Here is a 22,170-nt window from a genome sequence, read left to right as displayed (position 1 = left end):
CATGTTGTGGAAGCAGAAACTAGGGTTCTCTAATGCAGCTCTTTTTCTACAGAAACTACCCTCTCTTTTCTGTTTTTTTGGATTATAAGCCTATAACTGTGTCCTGAATATCTATCCAGGCTCCTAAGTAGCTGACAAAGCCAAACTGGTCATTAAATCATGTAGATTTAATTGGAAAGATCTTAGAAGTAATGTTGTCCAACTTCCTGATTTGCAGCATGAGGAGACTTAACCCTAGAGAGATTAAATGACTTATCCACGGTCATATAGGATGTAAGCAGAAATGCTAGTTTTCCAAACTTATCACAAAGCTGGCATTCTCTCCCCATGCCATGTTGTCTCAAAGTTCTATATAGGCTGTGATTTATTTGACTTGCAATGACTTTTTTAAAATTTCATTTAGTGTTTAATAAAAATCTTTTCTCTCCTTCCCACACTCCCCTCATTATAAAAAGGCAGAAAACTGAAAAAAATGAAATCCCTTTCAAAAAAATATAGTCAAGCAAATCAAATTCTGCATTGGCCATATCAAATATTCATGTAGCACATGCGTGTGTGCACACACATGCAACTTTTTAAAATAAGCTACTTGTTTTTAATTTTTTGTTTGTTTTGGGCATCCTATCACTGGTTCCTTTTATTACTTATGCATCTCCAATTGGTCTTATTGGAGCTAAAATCAGAAAATATTTTAGTTGGTGACTTTCTGACAGAATAATGTCTTTCTCTTAAAACGTTCATATAACCATGTGTAATGCATTTATTTTGGTCACTTCTTGGCAATCCTTTATTAATGGTAAGACTTTGACGATATTCTCAGTCTCACCCCTCCCTACCTCTCTGCACTGGCCACTTACTCATACTACCTGTTATTGAATAAGTTAACCTACTGTCTGAATTAGAAAACTACCAGACAAAATCCAACAGAATCCTTTTTATAAATCATCACTAGTTACCTGCCTCCATCAAGTTGGTCTCACGTTCCTTCCCATCCCCCCAAGCCAATTAGCACAATCCATATCAACAGTATACTTTCCCTAAGAAATTCCCTTTTCTACCTCTTGCACATGAACGTGATTGGTCATTGAGGCTTTTCCTACTCTGGCTATCCAAAGTCAAAAGACTGGATTTACATCTTGAACAAGTGATGCCTCTTTCCTAAGAGAACTTGTTTGTTAAGGCTCCTGATTAAGTAAATCAGCCCTAATATCTTTGGAACCTGGAATTTACTAGGTGCTGATACTTCCCAATAATCAAAAGCAATCCAAGACCCTGTGACGTAAGTAAATCTTTCTTTTAATCCCATATCTGTAAATCAGATAAAGCCTAAATGCGTCATAAAAATGAAGAACATTGGTGTTGAAGGCTGTCTCTCTTTGTCATAACAAAAGTCTTTGACCCCCCTCTTTCTTTTTTTCAATGCTATGAAAACAACAGAACGACAGCAGCAGCAACAACCCCCACCTTTATACATGTAAAGTCGTCTCTGTAATGTTGAAGGCTGGAACTGCTTAAGAAGGGCATTGAAATCCCCTGTCTATTCACATGTTGAGTTTAGCCTCTGAATCTTCAGGGAAATATAATCAAACAAAAGTAAAATGATGAATGGTCTTCATTCAGAGCTGGTTGCCAACAGTGATATTTTACAAACAAGCTGATAAAACTGGAAACAGTTCTATGTAATTCTGACACATTTATGAGTGTACGATAAGATTACAGTGACAATAATATAGCCTTACAGTATTTAAATAAATCACTGCGTTCCTTTATCTGTTTAGTAACAAGGCATTTGAAAATCATTGATCCTTGCAAAGTCTAGAATTCAATTCATTTTATTTTTACTCAGTAATACTTCAGCTAAATTTCCAGGTGTACATGGGACCCAAGTTTGCTCTTATTTCGTTGACCACTAGACGGTTTATTTAAGAGTTTGAAGGGACTTCAGAGTTCATTCCCTTCCTGTTGCATATTTGTATAGGCTTGAAGTGATTTGGTCCAGTTAGCTGGTATCCCCCTCAAACTGAGAAATAATCCTGTATTTCAACCCCAGTCCAGATGACCCTAAGGGAGAAGCTGGAAAAACCTATGTCTTTCCTGTAGCCATTGTTAGCACCATCGTATTTTGATAGTCCAGAAGGTTTCTGGGAGTACCTTAAGAAAATGGGAACACATATTTTAATGCCTCTCTCAAGAAGATCTAGGCAGCTGGGTGATTCGTCCGAGCCTGGAGTCAGAAAGACCTGAGTTCAGACGTGACCGCAGACATTTACTAGCTTTATGACCCTGGGCAACTCACTTAACCCTGATTTCTTCAGTTTCCTTTTCTGTAAAATGAGCTGACTAAGCAAACCACCCTAGTATCTAATCTGAGAAAGCCCCAAATGGGGTTGTGAAGAGCAGGACACAGCTGAAAGACTGAACAGTAGCTATAACACCAAGACATATATTTGAATTCAGAACCTTGGATGCCTCATCTTTAAAATGGGGCTAATAATAGCTCCTTCCTCACTACTGTTATGAAGATCAAATGAGATAATATAATATTAATAAATAATAAAATGAGATAATGTATAGTAAAGCTTTTGCAAACCTCAAAGAATTATGTAAATGCCAGCTATTACTTTCTTTAGTAATAGTGAGTATTACATTCCCTCTGCTGTCACCTTAGATCAGGCGCCTCATCCCTCCTCACCTGGATTATTACAATAATCTCCCAGTTGATGGTCTCCTGCTTCCATATTTTCCCCTTCTCATCCCAGTCGTAATAATGTTGCTAAAAATAATGTTTGCATTATGTATGTCTCATCATGTCAATCCCCTGCTTTAACAACATAGGTTATTCCTCCTTGCCTAATAAAATAGAGACCATTTGGTCTGGTATTCAAGGCTGTCCACAGTCTGTATCTCATATACATTTCCAGCTTTATTTCATACTAAATCTTATTACATGGTCTAGATAGTAAGTAATTTCCTAACGTTATCTTGCCAGATCCTGCCTCTGTTCATGTTACTAGGTCTGGCATCTAGTCCCTTCAGTTTTCATCTCTTAGAATACTTCTATGCCCACCTCAGGTATAGCTTCCTCCATGGAGCCTTTTCTCAACTCTCCTCCACAATCTCCCCCCTTTTTCTAGATAGAAATTATCCTTATCTCATCAGATCTCATTAACCACTCTGACTTGTCCTAAGTACTACTCTCCTGTGCACTAATAAAAACTCTAAAATTGAAGACACCCGTGTGCACTTTGTAATAGTAGTTCTCTAGGGTTGCTGCTGGCAAGAAAGATAAAGGACTGAAGATCTCACTTCCCAGCAATTAGGGAGAACAGGTGGGATTTCTTAGACTTGTGTAGAATGTGTAATTTTTGTCTTTCTACCAAAGACAAGTGACTATCATCTGTGTTCAAGGTGTAGGTTTTTCTCTCTCAATGTTAAGGTAAAAGAAATTGAGGAACATCTCTTTAATCTCCAGATTATCAGGGAAAATGCCATTTGTGTGTGTGTTTCAAGGTTAAAAACAAAGAACAAAAAGGACCTTGAGGATGAAGCAAGAAATCTTGATCTGTCAAGAAATTGAGGGCAGCAGAACATGATACAGAGAAAGAAAAGAACTTAGAGTTAAGGAGCAGATAGGAGTCACTCACATATATTTTGGCAAAGCATTTGGTAGTCCTACGATGTTCTTGCAACCACGATGATAAGAAGTGTGGTAGATGATAGTATAGTTTTTTCATTCAGAATTGGTTATAGGGCTGAACCCCAAAAGTTTTCACGGTTAATTTGGAAACCAAGTGATGAACTAGAAGTGCAAAATGAGACATACATTATCATACACAGGCAATGTGTAGATTTATTTTCATTGAATATACTTATTTGCTTAAAAAAAGGAAAGCTTATTTTGTTTTTCATAAATTAATATTTATTGAGTACCTGCCCACATTATCTCAGGCACCATCTAGAGCATACAGAGGACAGAGTCCTTGCCCTTTGAAGTCCCCTGGCTCTTACGGAAAGCCATTAGCTGTGCTCATACCATGTTGGCAGGTGGACACTGGGATGTGAGATGGATACCATTGGGGCCAGGCTGAGCCCTGGGGCTGGGATGCCATGTCTTAAGAAGGACAATTATAAGCTAGTCTCTATCCTTTTAGAGTCTGACCAGATCTGGGGCAGAGGTGGTAATTGAGTGCCTCTCTGTAGCTGACTAGGGGAGAAGATATCCCTTGTCCACTGTTCTTGGGCTCTTTTTAGGGGGGTACTGTAAAAAGAAGGGAAAGAGCATCAATGAATCATTAAATAAGTAAAAGGAAAAGAGCAGAAGGAGGCTCAAAAGGAGATACTAAGGGGATTAATGTAGCAAGTGGTAGTGGGAGTTGAGTGAACCATACTGACTTCCATCTTGTGACTCAATTCTGGAACTAGCTTAGTTCCCTTTCTATTCAGTTATGGGTCTAGTCTAAATCCTGTCTAATAAGAAAACTTTATTCAATTATAGGAACTATCAGAAAACTTTTTTTGCATTGTTTGAACCTAGCCCCTGCATGGCTGGGAAACTGGACCACTTCTACTTGCTACTTAGAGACCCTTCGCTAAGGACCTAGTTTATGCTGACCATAAACTCTGTCAGTTCTGAAGATTGATGCAAGGAGTTTTCTCACACTTATGTGTCTCTCAAGCAGTCTGTACGTCTTGTCTGAAAACTGGCCACATACTGATCAGTCAGCTATTGTTTCCAATATACCTTCGATTATTTGCAGACACTTGTGGGGAGTGGGGCACCTCTTTTTCTGATTTCAAAGAATTGCACGTTTTTGCTCTTCCCCTCCCAATTTGCAGAGTCCCTAATCTTTCTTCTAATTAGGAATCAGATTATCTAATTTTGTATCCTGGCTAATTATTTTTTTAATAAATTGGTCTTATTTGATGAATTGTCTTTATGCATAAAAATCTTTCTCCCTATATTTAGGGTTCAGTGCCAAAGCAGAGGAAGGCCTGATCCCAATTTGTTAGGCATTTGGCATGCATCGCTTAATAAATCAGTATGCTCAGAAGCTCAAACCTTTGTTTTCTCAGTTATTTCATCTTTCACCTACCACAACACACCATTTCAAATTCGAATTAAAAAAACAAAAACAAGATTTACACAGTAGACAAAAATAAATTGTCTGTGACCAAAGCTCATCCTTTTATACACAATCCTCTTTTTTTGTTTTTCTTTGTATATTGAAATGTTCATATTTTATGGTGTTTATTAAATTCATAATGAAAAAGAAATGTTTTAAAAATTAAAAAAAGTTAAAGGTCAGGGGTGAATGGACTGCAAGTTCAACATGAGTCAGTAGTATGACATAGCAGCCACAAAAGCCACAATGACCATAGGCAACATTAAGAAGGGACACAGTGTTCTGGACAAGGGAGATGACAGCCCTTCTGTGCTCTTCCTTGGTGAGAGTACTATGCTCTGAAGTAGTATGTTTACTTCTGGATGCCATTTCTTAAGAAGGACATTTATAAGCTGGAAAGTATCCAGAGGAGTATGAAAGTAATACGTAATGAAGGCCCTTAAGTTCATGAGGATTCATGGAAGGAATTGGGAATGTTTACCATGGACAAGAGAAGATTTGGGAGGAGCAAAATAGTAGTCTTCAGTTATTTGAAAGGATGACCTGTGGGACTGGGAGTAGACACGTTCGCTTGGTTGGAGAGGACAGAGCTAACAAATCAAGGGTTCATAGACAATCTGAAGATTTGGAGAATAAGCTCTGAAAGGTTCTCTACTATGTTAGAAAGTATGGTCCCAGCAACAGACTGTCTTCTTTCTGACAACCAGTCTAAGAGAGGATCAACACCAGTGTAGGTTGGCCACTTGGAAATTGATGCTTTGGTTTTGGCAACCTATGAAACGATAAAGATATCCAATAGATCTCAATCTTATTTCACCCCCTTTTATTCTATAATTATAGGAGGAAAAAATGGAGCAGAAGTGTCAAATCATAATTTTTTTGATTGTCTATAGACATTGATATCTGTTGATGTAAATTTAAAATCCTCATCTACTTATGAATGAAAGCTCACACAACTGGAGCTGTTAGATAGCAGTAACAATAATCCTGACATTCTTAATGTAAATAAAACCAGTGGAAAAATATAAAGGGTATATATGATAAAGAGAAAAATAATCAGTCAATAAATAGACTAGGGGATGGCTATTGGACTGTCCATGCAACTTCAGTGGTATCTAGACAGTGTCAAGAGAATGCAAGATAGGACCTCTGCTTAGCTGACTCTCCAAGGGATTTACGTAAAACAAGAGTCACTAGGATGTCAGGTAAGGACCAGTTGTAAACTGTATTGTTGGATAAGTATTGAACTATCCAAATTCACAGATCTATTGGAGCATAAAAAGTTGGGATAAACAAAAGGTAGAGTTATTTAAAAACACAGTTGACTGCCTCAGGAAATGAAGCATTTCTTCTCATTTGAGGTCCTCGAGCAAAATGCTGGGTAACTACTTAATATGTATATTGTAGGAAAGAATTCTTAAGAACCAAATAAAGATATAATTAAGAAAAATGTCAATATAAAGATTTCGCTGTATAATCAAGCCTATAAATGCAGTTGTATTAGTAATTGCAGTGAAGCGGGACTCAAGATTTAGGAAGGGTGTCTTTGGGCTGGGATTGATGCTTTGGGGATAGTTAAGGAAAGAGTATGCTATATAAATTCCTGTAAATTTGCAGATGAGAGGAGTGACTTTAAACCCATTGAGATAGCCAATGGGAATTTTACTGGGAAAACTATAAAATGAAGTCAGAAAGTGCTGATTGGTACTTCAAAGGGGAGAGCAAATAAATGATAAAAATCCCTGTAGTGTTTTCTGAACATAGAAGTAAAATATGATTACATGTGATGAACAGCTGTATCTTTCTTTATAACTGGTGTGAACCTGAATAATCATGCCTTTGAAAAATTAAAAATCGGAAAACCTTATTAAGTTAAGTTTATAGTGGGCAACAGTAGGACTGCATAGAAATTCTTTCATCCTCTCTAAAGTGAAGAGGTCATGCTAGATTTTCTTGGAGTCCATTTACTCTAGCCTATCATCCATTTGGAACCAGAAGGGCAGGTGATTAAAAATCAAACATTTTTGTGTTAAGTACACACACACACACACACACACACACACACACAAACACAAACACACACATATATATTTATATACTCATATATTATAATTCTTATCCAATATTGGCCTTTTAGGTATGACACATTCTGTAACATGATGGACAAGAGATGTCTTTTTTCTCCCTGAGGTCTAAGCAGTTTAATTCTAAACAGTATGAAACATGCAGTTATACTTTAAGTCAGTTGTCCCAGGCAATTTAGTTTAATAGAGAACTCTAACCAGCTAATGTTTAACCTTAGCTTATTTTTAAAATATCTAGTATAATACATTCTATTGTCTGGAAGAAATAATTGCAACTGATATTTTAAAGGATGCAATGATTACTGAGCTTAAAGAGCAAATGATATCATGTTTGTAAAGTCCTTCACAAAATGCCCGTTACTTAATAAATGCTTCTTCATTTCCCTGCTATGGAACCAAGAGGATACCAAATGGGCCTCATTTTTATTTCACCTCTTTTCAATTCTTCAGTGATAGGAGCTAAAAAAAAAGTGGCAGAAGTGTCAAACCATACTTTTTGTAGACTGTCTTTATCAATATTTACAACTGTTGACATTAGAAATATAAAATCCTCATCCAGTTATGAGGAATCTCTTCTCCCATATGTAGACTCTGCAGTTTTTTCTTGCCTTACTTAAAAAAGTTAATGTCTCCTATCTTCAGAAAACCAATTGAAACCAAATAATCAATTCTTTAAAGAATGATTGGGTTGAAGTTTTAAAAAAACAAACAACACCTCAGAAGGAATGAACCAATCAGATATAGGATCAAAACTCAAAAGTAAAGAATCTAGCTAATATGAAAAGTAAAGAGAAAATGGCAGGGAGTGGGAGGTGAGGGGGGCAAGAAGAGAGTGCCTTAAAATACCAGGGACATATTAACTCAGAAATTGTTTTTGATGTTTTTTTTTCTGATTTTTCATGTTATCACTAGGAACCTCTCCTCCAAGCAGACACTGTGGTGTTCATGTTGTTGGATCCTTGAAGGCTCACTTATAAAACGGTCCACACATGAAGTCACCATAAAGGTAATCAACACAACCTCTCTACCATTTTGATCCTTTTTTATTTGACAATAATTTGAAAGAGAATTTATTATAACAGAACTGTTCTCTTAACTCTTAAGATCCTCAAATAATTTTCTCTCACAAGGGTTGTTGATTGTATCCTTTGCTGAATCTAGTAGGAATTGTCATTATGAATTATATAGTCAATTCTCAATTATAAGTTGAGAGGTGATGGCTAAGCCTCTCACTTTAAGTCAAAAAAGTTAAACAACCACATGTCACCAAAACTATGTGTGCACCTTTTGCTGAGTAGAATACTAGACTTCGTGTTAGGAGGACCTGAGTTCAAATCCAGCCTCAGACATACTGGCAATATGAACTTGAGCACTTAACCTTTGCTGCAGTTTCCTCATGAGAATAATAGTAGCACCTACCACTTAAGGCTGTTGTGAGAAAAAAAGTGAGATTTTAGAGTGTTTCTGCAAACTGCAATTATATAAATAATAGTTGTTATTGTGATACCATATATTGATTTTTCATAGACTTGTTCTTTAGGTGGTTTGTTTTGTTTTTTGATGCCAGAAAAATCAGTGATATTTTTGGTGACCCTATAATAAGATCTTACTTCACCATGGATTTGTTGCTGTTGCTTGCTTGTTTTTCAGTCATGTCTGACTCTTCATGATGACCCTATTTAGAGTTTTCTTCGCAAAGATACTGGAGTAGTTTGCCATTTCCTTCTCTGAAATGGAGGCAAACAGGACTTGCCCAGGGTCACGCAGCTAATAAATGTCTGAGGCCAGATTTGAATTCAGGAAGATGAGTCTTTCTGACTCCAGGCTCTGTGCTCTATCCAGTGTGCCACCTGCCTTCCACCTGTGATAGAAACATCACATGAAAGTTATGAATTGTCATTAATGTTAAAAGTTCCAGATAAATTAATATTGTATACATGACTTTAATTTTGGTTAATTGCATTCTGAATTGCTATACATATTTTACTAGGTCCATAATAATTTATAAACAGGTTCAAACTTGAAATATTTCTGTAAAGTTTTAGATTACTTTTGGCAGAATTTATTGAGGTAACTAAGTATTATTCTCCGATGAAAAGTTAAATCTTTCCAATGTACTGAAAGAAGTAACAGGTCCCATTCTACTTGTAAACACAGAAATAAATTTGTGTCAAGCTATGTACAGCCTAACTAAAGTCTGGGAAAGCTGAGAAGAAACAAGACAGAAAGCTGGAGTAGGATTTAATATTACATGGGCTCTTGTTTTCTGGTTTTTTCACCTTGTTTTCAGCAGAATTTATGATTGTGGAACAACCCAGAGAACTATTGGGTAGATTTGCTAAATCAAAGTAGTTTAATTTTGTTTGCAGTGTGTCCATTCTTCTTTACTGTGTTTTTATTCTTCACATATTCTTCACAAAGTCAGGGAAGAAGGTCATTTAGATTTTCAAAAGGTAGGAATTCTTGAGTCTAAAACTATAATTCATTTTAGAAGTTCCATCGTATTACTGTTGTAGTTAAATGAGAAACCAATGTGAATTTTGTGTTTGATCTTCCAAAATTATTTGTAGCAGATTCTTTTGACAGTAATAGGAAGTGAAAATTCTCCATGAGAGATTGGTCCAGGAGTTGGGGGAGAGGAGGAAAGAGGGGGTCAGTTGATAATTTTTTTTCTTTTTACACCAGTTGCTTCCAGTGTACATTCCCCCTTCCTGGAACTCTTGTGTAAGAATTTGTTTTTAAAGTTCAGCAAAACCAAAGGATACCAAGACTGTGTGTACAACATTTTGCCCCATAATTCTCTGCCTCTTGACTGAGTGACCCAGACTATGAAGGGATGATTAAAACAGAGTGATTTGCCCAATACCACATACGTAGTAAAACTCAGAGGTGGGATTTGAGCTTAAGCCCTGTGACTCCAGAGTACCTTTATCATCTCATCCCTTGAACTGAACTTGGCCATTACAATTATGAGAGGTATTTAGGAAATATTTTCATTATACCATTTAAAAATAATAATCACCATTACTTAAAACAATCAACATTTAAATTTAACCAAAAAAAATATAATTATGTGTTGTGGGTATTTTTCTTTACTAACAAACATAATTCTATACTGGAAACCTATGTATTTGCAAAATTTTAATTAGGTGAAAAGTACTGATTTTTTTAAAGTTGGGCTTGTGATTTCACTGGTGTAAGGAGTTCCTGGTGAGCAACCTCTTTACCAATGCAGATAGGCAACTATTGTGTGAACTTTAGGGTCTTAGTTGCTTAGGACACTGACTCTCAAAGCCAGCATGTGTCAAAGACAGGACTTGCACTTGGCTTGTTTACATCAATGTCTTTCTTGTATCTACCAGTCTACGCTGCCCATCACAGATTTTCTTAAAAACAAAATCCCATGGACTGATTAAAAAAAAATTTAGTAAAATTTTTTCTGACTTATTTGCAAATTGGGAGCATGATCTGGTACTTCAGGAATACTTTATTAAATTATTATAAATTCATAATTATGACTGCCTTTTGACTTCTAAATTTCCAACCTGAATTTATATAGACCTAAATATTTTCCCTCTAAAATGCTCAAAATGCCAACCAACATTCATCACCTTAAAAATTTTTACTCTACATTTAAATGTATATGTTATTTATATTACCTTTATTAATTTATATTATCTATATTGTTTTAATATTGTATCCATATTTTTATATTTATATAAATTATTTTTGTTATATTATTATATTGTTTGTTTCTATAAATATCATTTAAATAAATATTTTGTTTACTTAATATTTTTACTCCTTCTTAAGCTATTTCCAGACCAATGAGAAAGATAGTGAATAAATTCTACTTATGCTATGTACTCAGATGTCTGATTTTCCCCTAAGAAATAACTTTCCCCAGGCCAGTTCCTTTAGATTCCATATTCAGAGCTATAGACAAATTACCTATGGGTGTGGTGAGCACAGTAACGTGTTTTGCCTTATAATTAGCATAATATTCATTATAGTAATTCATGGAACAATTTATTACATTCCAGTATTTGTCTGCAGTGATGAGACTTGGTTATATCTAGTAAAAGTTGTTCCCCTAAAAGCACACGTCACCCTGCCCCCCAGATACAAGCCCTGAGACTTCTCTCGTAAAGTAGTATGTCTGATTACTTTCTGTAGATCCATATGGCTTGTCCCATTACTCCTTTCCCTCTAAGAATATGAGATTCCTCCCACACTTCCTGCTCATAGCTGACCTTTTCCCCCTTTGCTCTTCCCGACCCAACCTCTCCAAATGCTTCAGACACCCGATCCTGGGACATCTAATACCTTCTGATATGGACATATCAATAACCCCCAACATCCTGGTACCTGCAAGAGCTAAGATAACCACTCTGAACTGGCTGCTGCCCTATCATTTTACTTCTCCTCCTCCACACTTATCCCCCACCAACTAACATTTCATTACACTGATAGCAATCTTTTTGCCTCTTGCCCAAAAAGTAACCACCTTACTTTTAGGATGGCATTTAGGATCAGAATTCTAGCCCAGATACCACCAGTGAGTCAACCAGCAGCCAGCATTCTTTACTAAGATGAACACAGTATTTATAAAATACCAAAGAAATCACCAATTTATTTTGAAAAATGTCATAATTTATTAAGAACATTTAATATTCCCATAGGTAAATAAAATTATGTGTAACAATATATAAATATCTTTCAGGAGGATAACATCTTTTAAAGACAGATTGATTACTAAATAGAAAGAAATATGTACAGAATTTTTCATTCAACAAAATTGGTTGTGTCCATATCAGGAGAATGTGTTAGTATATGTGTTCTTGGCTGAGATACGTACATTCCATAAACTGGCTAATTATCTCATCTTACTTCCTAGAACTCTTTTCCTTGAAACAAGAAACAATTTTTTTTTTTATCCTTCAGTTTTTGTCGGTATGGCAGGCAGTCAATTTTGCTACTTGTTAGGAGTCCTAATCAAAAAAGCAGTGAGAGGAGTAAGTTAAAACAATTGGTTTAAATATGTTTTCAGATAATAGGGATTTCTGTGATTTCTTCTGTCGATTCATTCTGTGATTATTGAGATCTGGTTGTACTTGAAATATTGAAATTTTTTCATAAAACATAGAAGATGCCAAATACCTACAGACTTTATAATGTCTTATGATTTTTAAATTGTCCTTAAGAGAGCTACAGTATGTAATTGCACATATCTCATGCAAATTATCCAAGTAAGTGTTCATTCAAGATTATCATCAGAATTGCCACTTAATTCCTCCCTCTCAGACCCTTGAAACTAAGCTTCCATATACTAATGATTGGGGAGCATGTTAATATAGCATACAATATAATCCAGTCTCTTAGAGGAACAACCTGTAACTTAAATACTCTTTCAGGTCGAATTAAATGCCACAAATTGTGGGTGATATCTAATGACGGTGCCCATTAAAATTACACTACCTAAAATTAGACTCTCATTTCAAAGTAAACCACAACAGAGTGGTGACACAGAATTTCCTTCTACAATCTCAGATGTCAGTAGCTGATATTATTATCTGCATCTACATTCACATTTGGGTAAACTTGACTTGTGCCAAGAGTTCACATTTATACGTGAAGATAGGAAAAAAAATATGCAGGTGCTAGCAGATCCCATGGCAGAGTGGTTCTGAATCAAACAAGGTATTTCCATGATCCGTAGGAAGAATGTCTCTTTAATGTAGTTAGGACATTCTTCACAGGAACAAGAGCCCATGAGCAGTCACTTTCTGTAATTAAGGTAATTAATGGCAGGTTTTTTGTATTGTACATAGGGATAAAAAACGATATCTTTGTAATTCTTTTGTCCTGTCAATTGCCCTCCAATTTTCTTAACTTATCCCCAACTTAAATAACCCAGCCACCTCTGAAGAAGACCCACTTAGGCTTCTCTGCCACTAAAATATTTCCTTTTTCCAAGTGTTTAAACTGGCAAGAAGAGAGATGCTTATGTTCCTTGCCTTTATTCTGATCTAATTCACTGCATCCTGGAAATGTAATACCTCGCAGTATATCCATGTTGGATAAGTTCCATAATAACCAAATAATTTGATGGCGTCATGGAGTTCCTTGCAAAGAGATATCATCTGTATTATCATTTGGGGGCTAAGAAGCTGATAGTCTTAGGTGAAAAATGACTCAAGTCTTCACAGATAAAAATCAAACCTACCTTATGGTTTATGTGTGTTTGAACTTTTTAATCCATATACTGAGACAAACAGTACCCACTCTTTTTCATGAACGTTATTTCATTATTCTTACTTTATCCTTCCTCAGATATGCATTCTTGGATGGTTTGGAGTTGTATTTTGTTTTATTTTACTGGTTTGGTGTGTCTCAGGAGAAAAACAAGTTACTGTTTTCTTACCAGCCAAGAGAGCTAGATTTCCTTCTCTCCAGAATGAACCCTTACAAAGCTAATGCTCCAGGAGGGAAGCTGTTAAACATCCAAAAAATGTGGGAAAAGTTTCAGGGAAATCAAGTGAATTTATTCAGAGAACAACACAAGCTCATTCTCCTCTTTTCTTCGAAGTTCATTCTAAGAATGTACAAAGGTGTATGCTCTACACTAGTCCAGCAGGTCTGGAAGGGAGTTATTCATGTGTTCTTCTCTCTAACTTACCTACCTACCAAGGGGATTCTTGAGAACCATGTACGAACACCAAGTACTTGTAGGGGTGGGCATGGATCCATCCACACCATTTGTGTCAATAGGAAAAATTGGAGAAGAGGTGGGACATCGTTGCCTTATTCCTGCCTCTTTGAATTTCCCAAACAACTTTTCAGTTAGCGGCCACCTGGGGCTGAGGTAGGGGATGTGGTCAAGACACAGCACCGAGTTGTGGTTATTCACTGTAGGACTGGCAGATGTTACTGGAGCCGCAGGATTTAGAAAAAAGAACGTGGGAGTCCTATCCGCCTTATAACTTACAGTGAAGCTGGAACCATAGAGTAGTTGTAGCTTCTACAGTTAGTATTTCATTATGCATTTTAAATATTTCCAGATTCTATGAACTATGGAAAAGTTAAGTTGCAGAGTGATTTGCTTTAATTATGAATCTTAAAACACACATGTGTATACAAGTACAGGAACACCACTGACATAAATGGTAGCTTACTTCTGGCTGTGTTTATTTAGTATTTGGCGATGAGGGACCTTTTAATTTCTGTCTGCTTGGCTTTTGTTTTGGTTATGCTAAAGAATCAAAACAGGACAAATCAACAGAAGTTACAGCACAGATCATGCCATGTATTTAGAGCCAGAAAAGAGGTGGGAGGCCAGCTAGTCCAATCGCCCCCTCATTTTACAGATGGGAAAATTGAGGGTTGTGGAAGTTAAGTGACTTGCCTAAGGTCACACACATAATTAAGCATCTGTCTGGAAGGGAGCCTGCATACTCTGATGCCAAAACCAATCTGTTTTGTCAGCAGCTGTATACAGTCTCTTAGATTCATGCTACACTTAAGCACTCCAACAAAGAAAACTTCTCACATTCTTATTCTGTTAGAGGTTGTTTTTCACAATCCTAGATTCAGCATTATATGGATAATTAGCCAATCCAACATTTATTTATTAAGCACTGACTATGGGCCAGGTATTGTGCTAAGTGTTGGAAAGCAAACATAGTAACACTGGTCCATAAGACCCAGGAAGAAAAAAGTAATGCATGATAAGAAAGGAATTAGCTCACAACAAAAAGAAACCATGTCTTGAGTTTAAGAAGTGAGATTAATAATTATAGTAATGATAAAAGGCAATAATAATTAGTTATAGTACCTACGATATGCCAGTCAGTGTGCTAAGCACCTTATAACTGTTGGTCTCATTTGATCCTCATAATAACCCTGGGAAATAGATGCTATTATTAACTTCATTTTTCAGTTATGGAAACTGAGGCAGCCAGGTTAAATGACTTGCCCAGGAGAACACAGTGAGTATCTGAGGCCGGATCTGAACTCAGGTCTTCTAGGCCTAGCATTCTATCTATCTGTCTGTCTATCTGTCTATCATTCTGTCCTCTGATAAAAAATTAGGGACTGTATTAATGGAGTTTTTTGGTAGGGGTAAAATTTCCCTTTATGCTACTTAATGGATTCCCATCAGTTAAACAATGTTACCATCTCTTCGAGAGGCATTTTGGTAAAATGGAAGGAGCATTAGATTTTAAATTTGAAAACTGGATTCAAATCCCAGATCTTCTATTTAATATTCATGTGACTTTGGATAGGCCTTTTTCCCCCCTCTTTAAGCCTCAGTTTCCTCCTCTTTAAGACAAAAGAGTTTATACAGTCTTCCTTATGGCACTGTTAAATGGTACAGTGGATAGAACGCTGTGTCAGGAGTCAGGAAGATCTGTGTTCAGATATAGCCTCTGAGACCCTAGGAAAGTCACTTAACCTTTGTTTGCCTCAGTTTCCCTACATGTAAAATGGGAATAATAGTACCCACTTTCCAAGGTTGTGATGAGAATCACATCATAATATTTATAAGTGCCTGGAACATAACAGGTGCTATAAAAAAAGCTTATTTCCTCCCCAACCAGCTTCTGATCCTCTGAATTCAGTTATATTGATAAAGGCTGGTAAACATTTTTGCGAGCCTTTTTGTTTTAGAGGTACTTGAAATCTAGTCATTAACAGGATATGGTCTAGATCTATGATTTCATTCATATAACTGAGGGAACCCCCTCTACTATTCCAAGTCAGCACCTGCCATGAAACTTTTAAGTCAGAGTTACCCCAAGAATTGAGGTGATCAGTGAATTGCCCAGTGTGTGTTCAAGGTAATAAGACTTGAACTTAGGCTTGTAATTAATAATACTTGTTAATCATTAGTTGTTCAAGCTAGAGCAAGGCAACTGTTGTCTAAACCAAAGCGTTCTTCACTGCTTTCGCCTCATAACACGTTTCAAAATCAATGGTACCTTAATTTGTCTTTTTTGAAATATATCTGGAATTTAAAAATTAGCTAGGTGGTGCAATGGATAGAGTATTCAACCTGGAATCAGGAAGACCTGAGTTCGAATTTCCTCTCAGACACTTAACTAGCTACGAGTCACTTAACCTGTCTGTCTCAGTTTCTTCAATTCAATAAAAATTTGTGAAGCACCTGCTACGTACCAGGAACTTTGCTGAGCACAGGGGATACAAAAAAAGAGGCAGAAGAGAGTCCCTGACCTCAAAGAGCTTACAATCTAACGTAAAGTGGGGGTTATAATAGCACCTATCTCTCAGGGTTGTTGGAAGTCATCAAATGAGATCGTATATGTATAAAGTACTTTGGAAACCTTCCAGGACTATATAAACGCTGGCTATTATTATTAGATTATAGAGCGAGAATTTCAGAGTACTTAGAATAAATATTTCATAGAGACCAAGTAACTAAACGAAGCCAACCAATTTATAACCTTTTAATCTTTGTGATTAATTTGTGTGAAAAATGTCCTTAAAATATTGAATGATGAAACAACCAAAGGAAAATTTAAATAGATCTGCCTCTTCTTGGAGACTATTTTTAAGCAACATATTTTGTGGTCTCTTAGTGATGTTTTCCTCTTAACAGTTGGTTTTAAAACAAGATTTCCCAACATGTAGCTGGTATATGAAAAATTAGCGACAGGCTCTCTCGTAAAGCTGTATAAATAGTAACTTTCAGTTACATAGGGCTTTCAGGGTTACAAGACAGGGGACTTACTACAAAGTACTTACTACAAACCTTTCTTATTAGCTGCTTGCTACACTTGCTGCCAACAGCCAAATGAAAATCAGGGAAGATCATTTATTATTAAGCTTTACGGTCTCCAAGTCTCATGTTTGAAAAACCCCATGAAACAGAATACCAGCCAGCAAAACTGTTCATTGCAAAACAGCCTCTGGGGAGGAGTCAGGGAAAAGGCAGTGAGGAGATAGAATACAACTGGAGGTTAGAGGGTGAGGGAAGGAGAAGGGGATGGGGACTTGGGAGAGTAAGAGTAGCCCTGGGAAGGGGGTGAACTAGTAGAAAATTTGGGAGGAGAGGGAAGGAACAGAAGAAATGTAAGGGGAAGGCAGTTACAGAACTGTCACTAGCCAGATTGTAACTTTCTATTTAAAAAGAAATATACTGTGGGCAGCCAGGTGGTACAGTGTATGGAGCATAGGGTCTAAAGTCAGGAGGACTTGAGTTCAGATTTAGTCTCAGATACATTGTAGCTATGTGACTGGGGACAAGTCACTTAACTCTGTTTGCCTCAGTTTCCTTATCTGTAAAATAAGCTGGAGAAGGAAATGACAAACTACTGTAGTGTTTTTGCCAAGAAAATCCCAAATGGGGTTACAAAGAGTTGGACTTAATTGAAAAATGACTGAACAATGATAAAGAAATTGTATTAATTTTGTTCATTATTAACCACAAAGGTCACCAAGCCAGCAAATGGAGAACTGGAATTGCAAACCAATGTTTTCTTGCTTCCAGTTCAGAAAACCTCTTTACTCTTCCCTCTCTTTCCCTTCTCCCTACAGGGATTGCAAATTAAATTGGGGGCAGGGAGAGGAGGGGAAAGTAATCCCTGTCTACAACAGCTAGGAGGGAAAGAGATTTTATCTTTTTTTCTTTTTACTGGATATTGGAAAGACTACTGATCATTTCTTCATCAGTGGTAATAAAAATGAAAATAGTCTTGTATCTTTACAAAAAAATCATGCCACAGGCTGTAGGTCTGGTGTCTTTAACTTACTCGCTTCGTGATATAATCTGACTGAGCTTAGTCAGTTAACTTATCCTCCAGTTATCAGGGGTTTCCCAAATGAAAGGCTGCCACCACCTTCTACTTGATCCTCCTTAGATACAGGAGAAGCACCCCAGCTTCACCAGAGTAATCGCTCAAGATGAGATGGAGTCAATAAAATGTTTTACTCATCCAAAGTCAGGCAAGTATAAACCCAAACAATAAAATTATGTAAGAAAAAGGAATCCAGCAAGTGTGAGGTTGGCACACACAATCAATCAGGCCATCAATATTTATTAAATACCTGCTATGTGGCAAGCTGTTGTTGTCTTTGTCCCTGAAGATGACCATGCCATCAGAGAAATGATGACATGACTTGCGCTTGACTTTGTTTTGAGTGAGGGAGGGCTGTGCAGGTCACCAGCCTCACTTCTCCTCCAGAGCCATCTGGGTCCAGTGACCAGATATTCCTCAGGATGACAAGCACATAGTAGGAGATACCTGAGCCACAGAGACCAAATCTCTTCCAAATATTATCTTAGTTGATCTTCACAACAACTCTGAGAGGTCGATAGTTTTATTACTCCATTTTACATATGAAGAAACCAAGACAGATAGATTAAGTGACATGTCCAAAGTTCAACAGCTAGTAAGTATCTGAATCTGGAATTGAACTCTCCTTCCCTTACCGGTCTTAAAGACTGTCCTTAGAGTAATCGCTTTCCCCCATAATCGACAGCTCTTTGCTTTTTGCATAGTCAAGTAGCATCTTTTTCTTCAGCCTCTGTCTTTTCTCTTAGGGCCTTTTGTGGGATGAGAGACACAGAGTAGAGAGAATCTTTCTTAAGTTCCCTGTTTCTCTTTACTCTCAGAACTTTTTGTTTAAGGAAGGAACCATATGTGATTTATGTCCTAGTCTAGAACTATCTTCCTGCATCTCTTCCCTTTCTCAGCTATTCTCCTTGTTCCTTCTGCTCCCTTTCCTCTCACTCATCAGTCTTCCACCATCCATCTTCAGACATCATCTCTTCCCTTGCTTAACTTCCCAACAATCATTTAATTATCAAATCTAACAGGTTTTTCCCCCTCAAACCTCATCTGTCTTCATTCCTTCTTCATTTAACAGTGCTGACCCCACATGGACAATCTGTTTTCTGAGTAGTTGTGACACTAATCTCTTCTGGTTGTCCAACCTCTCTTCAGTCTTCTTTTCTGGTTTGTCCTCCGTATCATGACCTAGATGCGGGCTTTGTTCTGAGACCTCTTATTTCTCTACTTTCTCTGTGACCTCAATTGACTCCCATGAGTTGAATTATCACCTCTGTGCAGATGACTCACAGATCTTTATATCCAGCCCATCTTTCTACTGAGATCCTGTTCCATATCACCAACTAATGATTGGACATTTCACACTGGGCAGCCTAGAAACATCAAATTTACCATGGTTAAAACAGGATCATCATTTATCCAAAACATACTTCTCTGAAGTTTCTTTTTTTTGTTATTCTTCAATGGACCAAAGAAAACAATTATAATAATAGATAACATTTGTGTATTGATTTATGAGTATTATCTTATCGGATCTTCACAACAACTGTGGGAGGTAGGTACTCTCATTATCCTCATTTCATGTAGGAAGAAACATATGAGGCAGGGATAGACTAAGTGACACATCCAGGGTCCTGCAGCTAGTAAGCATCTGGGTTTGGATTTGAACTCAGATCTTTCTTACCCCAAATCCACCTTTTAATGCATCACAAAACCATAGATTTAGAGTAAACAGACGTAAAGGGTCAAGTGCAATCTGTTCATTTTATAAAGGAAACTTGAGACCCAGAGGGAGCTGGTGTCACAAGTTTATAGATGTATTAATTGGAAGAGTCAGGATTTGAATCCAGTTCCTCTGCCTTCAAATTCAGCTCCCTCAGCTTTATTCATTAAGTCATTTAGTCATTAAGTGAAAAGGTTCCAGGACAGATTTTCTCTCTTACTCTTATAATAGGCTGAAATGATTAATGGTTAAGAAAAGGGAAGAAAATAGACGAGTAAGTAACGTTGCCCCTCCAAACTAATTTTTTTCTGTACCTAACAGAATACAAATTCTAATTTGCTCATTTCAAATAATCCCACTAGTCATGGCAATAGAGGACCATAATGCCTTTAATGCTTTTTCCTTTGTGCACACACTTCATCTTCAAAAGATTTATTTCTTTTTTGCCCCAGCATTCACCTAAAAGTATCAGAGCATTATTTTAGAGTTAGAAAGGAAAAATGTCAAGTTGTATATTATTTTTCCAGTCAGAGTTGGATTTATAGTGCTATCTATAGGAGTCATAAGTTTTTTTTTAAAAAATAAGTAAACAATTTTTATTTACTTTTTAAGATGCACTGACCCATTCGAACCTCATTTGATTTCTGGGGACTTTTTTTTTTTAGCAAAGGAAAATTGCTTCATTCTTCTTACTTAAATTATCTGTTTCATGTGCTATAGATTTTCCTTAATATGATTTCAATTTTATCAAAATTAGATTCTCAACAACAGCATTTTAAAATACAGTTTGTGCCCTTTGTGTGTATAGATCAGTACTCTTCAAAACTTGGGACAATGGAATTTCCAGAAACATTTGTTACTTCTCCTGATAGAGAAACTTACTATATTTGTACTGGCTCCAAACTTGTAAGATTTTCTTGTCGGATGACTATATCGTCCATTGATCTGTGAATTGGGTTTGGTTTATGGTCCCCAGCCAGTAAGTAATGCATTGAGGGATGCGGAATCATAACTAGCACAAAGTAACATTTTCAAACTCCTTAGCATAATTGGGAAAGAAAGGAACAGGGTGGAATTATTTTTCTAACAAAACCCTTACCTTCTTGTCTTCTAAAATTCATGCCTTCAACTCCTATTTGTTGGTTATGTGAGAATCTCTGGTACCAATTAAGCGTATAGGTCCTATTTGATTTTGGACAGAGATGTACGCTCATGGGAGGTAATTATATTTGGATGATTTTTTTCTGTTCGCATAACGCCCTAAAAACCAGTAAAGTGTTTCACAGCTTTTCAGATAACCTAGATTAGAATAATTAAGTTGAACAAATTTACAAAGAGAACATTTTTTTTTTTTTACCATTGGAACTGTGTTGGTCTATTTAGTGGACAAATCCTTTTTAAAAAAAGACTACCAGAAATAGGACCTTCATGCAGTTAGCACAAAGAGTATTTTTCAATAGATTAGTAGAGTTTGAAATTATTATACCTTTCAGTATTTCATTATATCAGAAGAGAGGAAGATCTTTGTCATTATACAGAATGCATGAATATAGTAAAGTTGGAGGAGTTTTTTTTTAAGGCAATATAAATATCCAATTTTGATTAATTTCATAGAAGAATCCCCCAAACTCCCTTCAGTAGATATAATTCTGATGTAATTTGAAGAACGCTTTTCCTACAACTCTGGATTTCAGTTGTAATTCTGAAGAAAATATCCTCCAAAATATCTAGATCCCATACTGACAGTCTAAAAATAAACAGATATAATACCAGGAATGAGGAATAAGATACCAGTGCTTTCACTGGATCATAGATCTCATGGAACTCAAAGAGAATTTAGAGATCTTCTGTCTAATCCGTCCCCTTTATTTTTCATTTGAGAAAACTGAGGCCTGGAGATTTAAATCTAGGTCCTCTGGCAGGCAGCAAGGTGGTTTGGTGTATAGAGAACTGGCCCTGGAGTCAGGCTCACCTTCTTTGGTTCAGATCCAACCTTTGTCCTAGCTGTGTGACCCTGGGCAAATCACCTAATTGTGTTTGCCTCAGTTTCCTCTTCTGTAAAATGACTTGGAGAAGGAAATGGCAAACCACTCCAGTATCTTTCCCAAGAAAACTCCAAATGAAGTCACAAAAGAGTTGGACACGACTGAAAATGACTGAAGAACAATGCAGTCTCTGGCTCCAAAGCAAGTATTATTTCCACTGTACTTTCTAGTTATTCACTTCGTGATACTTTTTGAAATCTTGAATAAAATGTTTTAAAAAGTGACCATCCTTGGATAGAGTTCCAGCCCCAGAGTCGAGAGTATCTGAGTTCAAATGTGGCCTCAGACACCTACTGACTGTGTGACCCTAGGCAAATCACTTAACCCTGATTGCCTCCAAAAAAAAAAAAAGTAACCATCCTGGGAATGATCTCTGAGTTATTC

The 22,170-nt window shown here is 36.7% G+C and overlaps 1 protein-coding gene across 3 annotated transcripts in view; it reads left to right on the top strand.

Moving 5' to 3' along the window:
- TBL1X (transducin beta like 1 X-linked) overlaps nucleotides 1–22,170 on the top strand; it is a 381,972-nt gene that overhangs the window by 238,749 nt on the left and 121,053 nt on the right. For 2 of the 3 annotated variants that reach the window (XM_072614421.1, XM_072614422.1), the window contains one exon: nucleotides 8,120–8,213. The exons of the other annotated variant lie outside the window; for it this stretch is intronic. The gene's annotated coding sequence lies outside the window, so the exon portion shown is untranslated. The remainder of the gene's footprint in view (nucleotides 1–8,119; nucleotides 8,214–22,170) is intronic. 3 annotated transcript variants of the gene reach the window in all.

Source organism: Notamacropus eugenii, chromosome 5 (assembly GCF_028372415.1).
Source record: "Notamacropus eugenii isolate mMacEug1 chromosome 5, mMacEug1.pri_v2, whole genome shotgun sequence".
Lineage (NCBI taxonomy): Eukaryota > Metazoa > Chordata > Mammalia > Diprotodontia > Macropodidae > Notamacropus > Notamacropus eugenii.
Note: the sequence above shows the minus strand (reverse complement) of the source record. Positions and strands in the feature narration are given on the sequence as shown.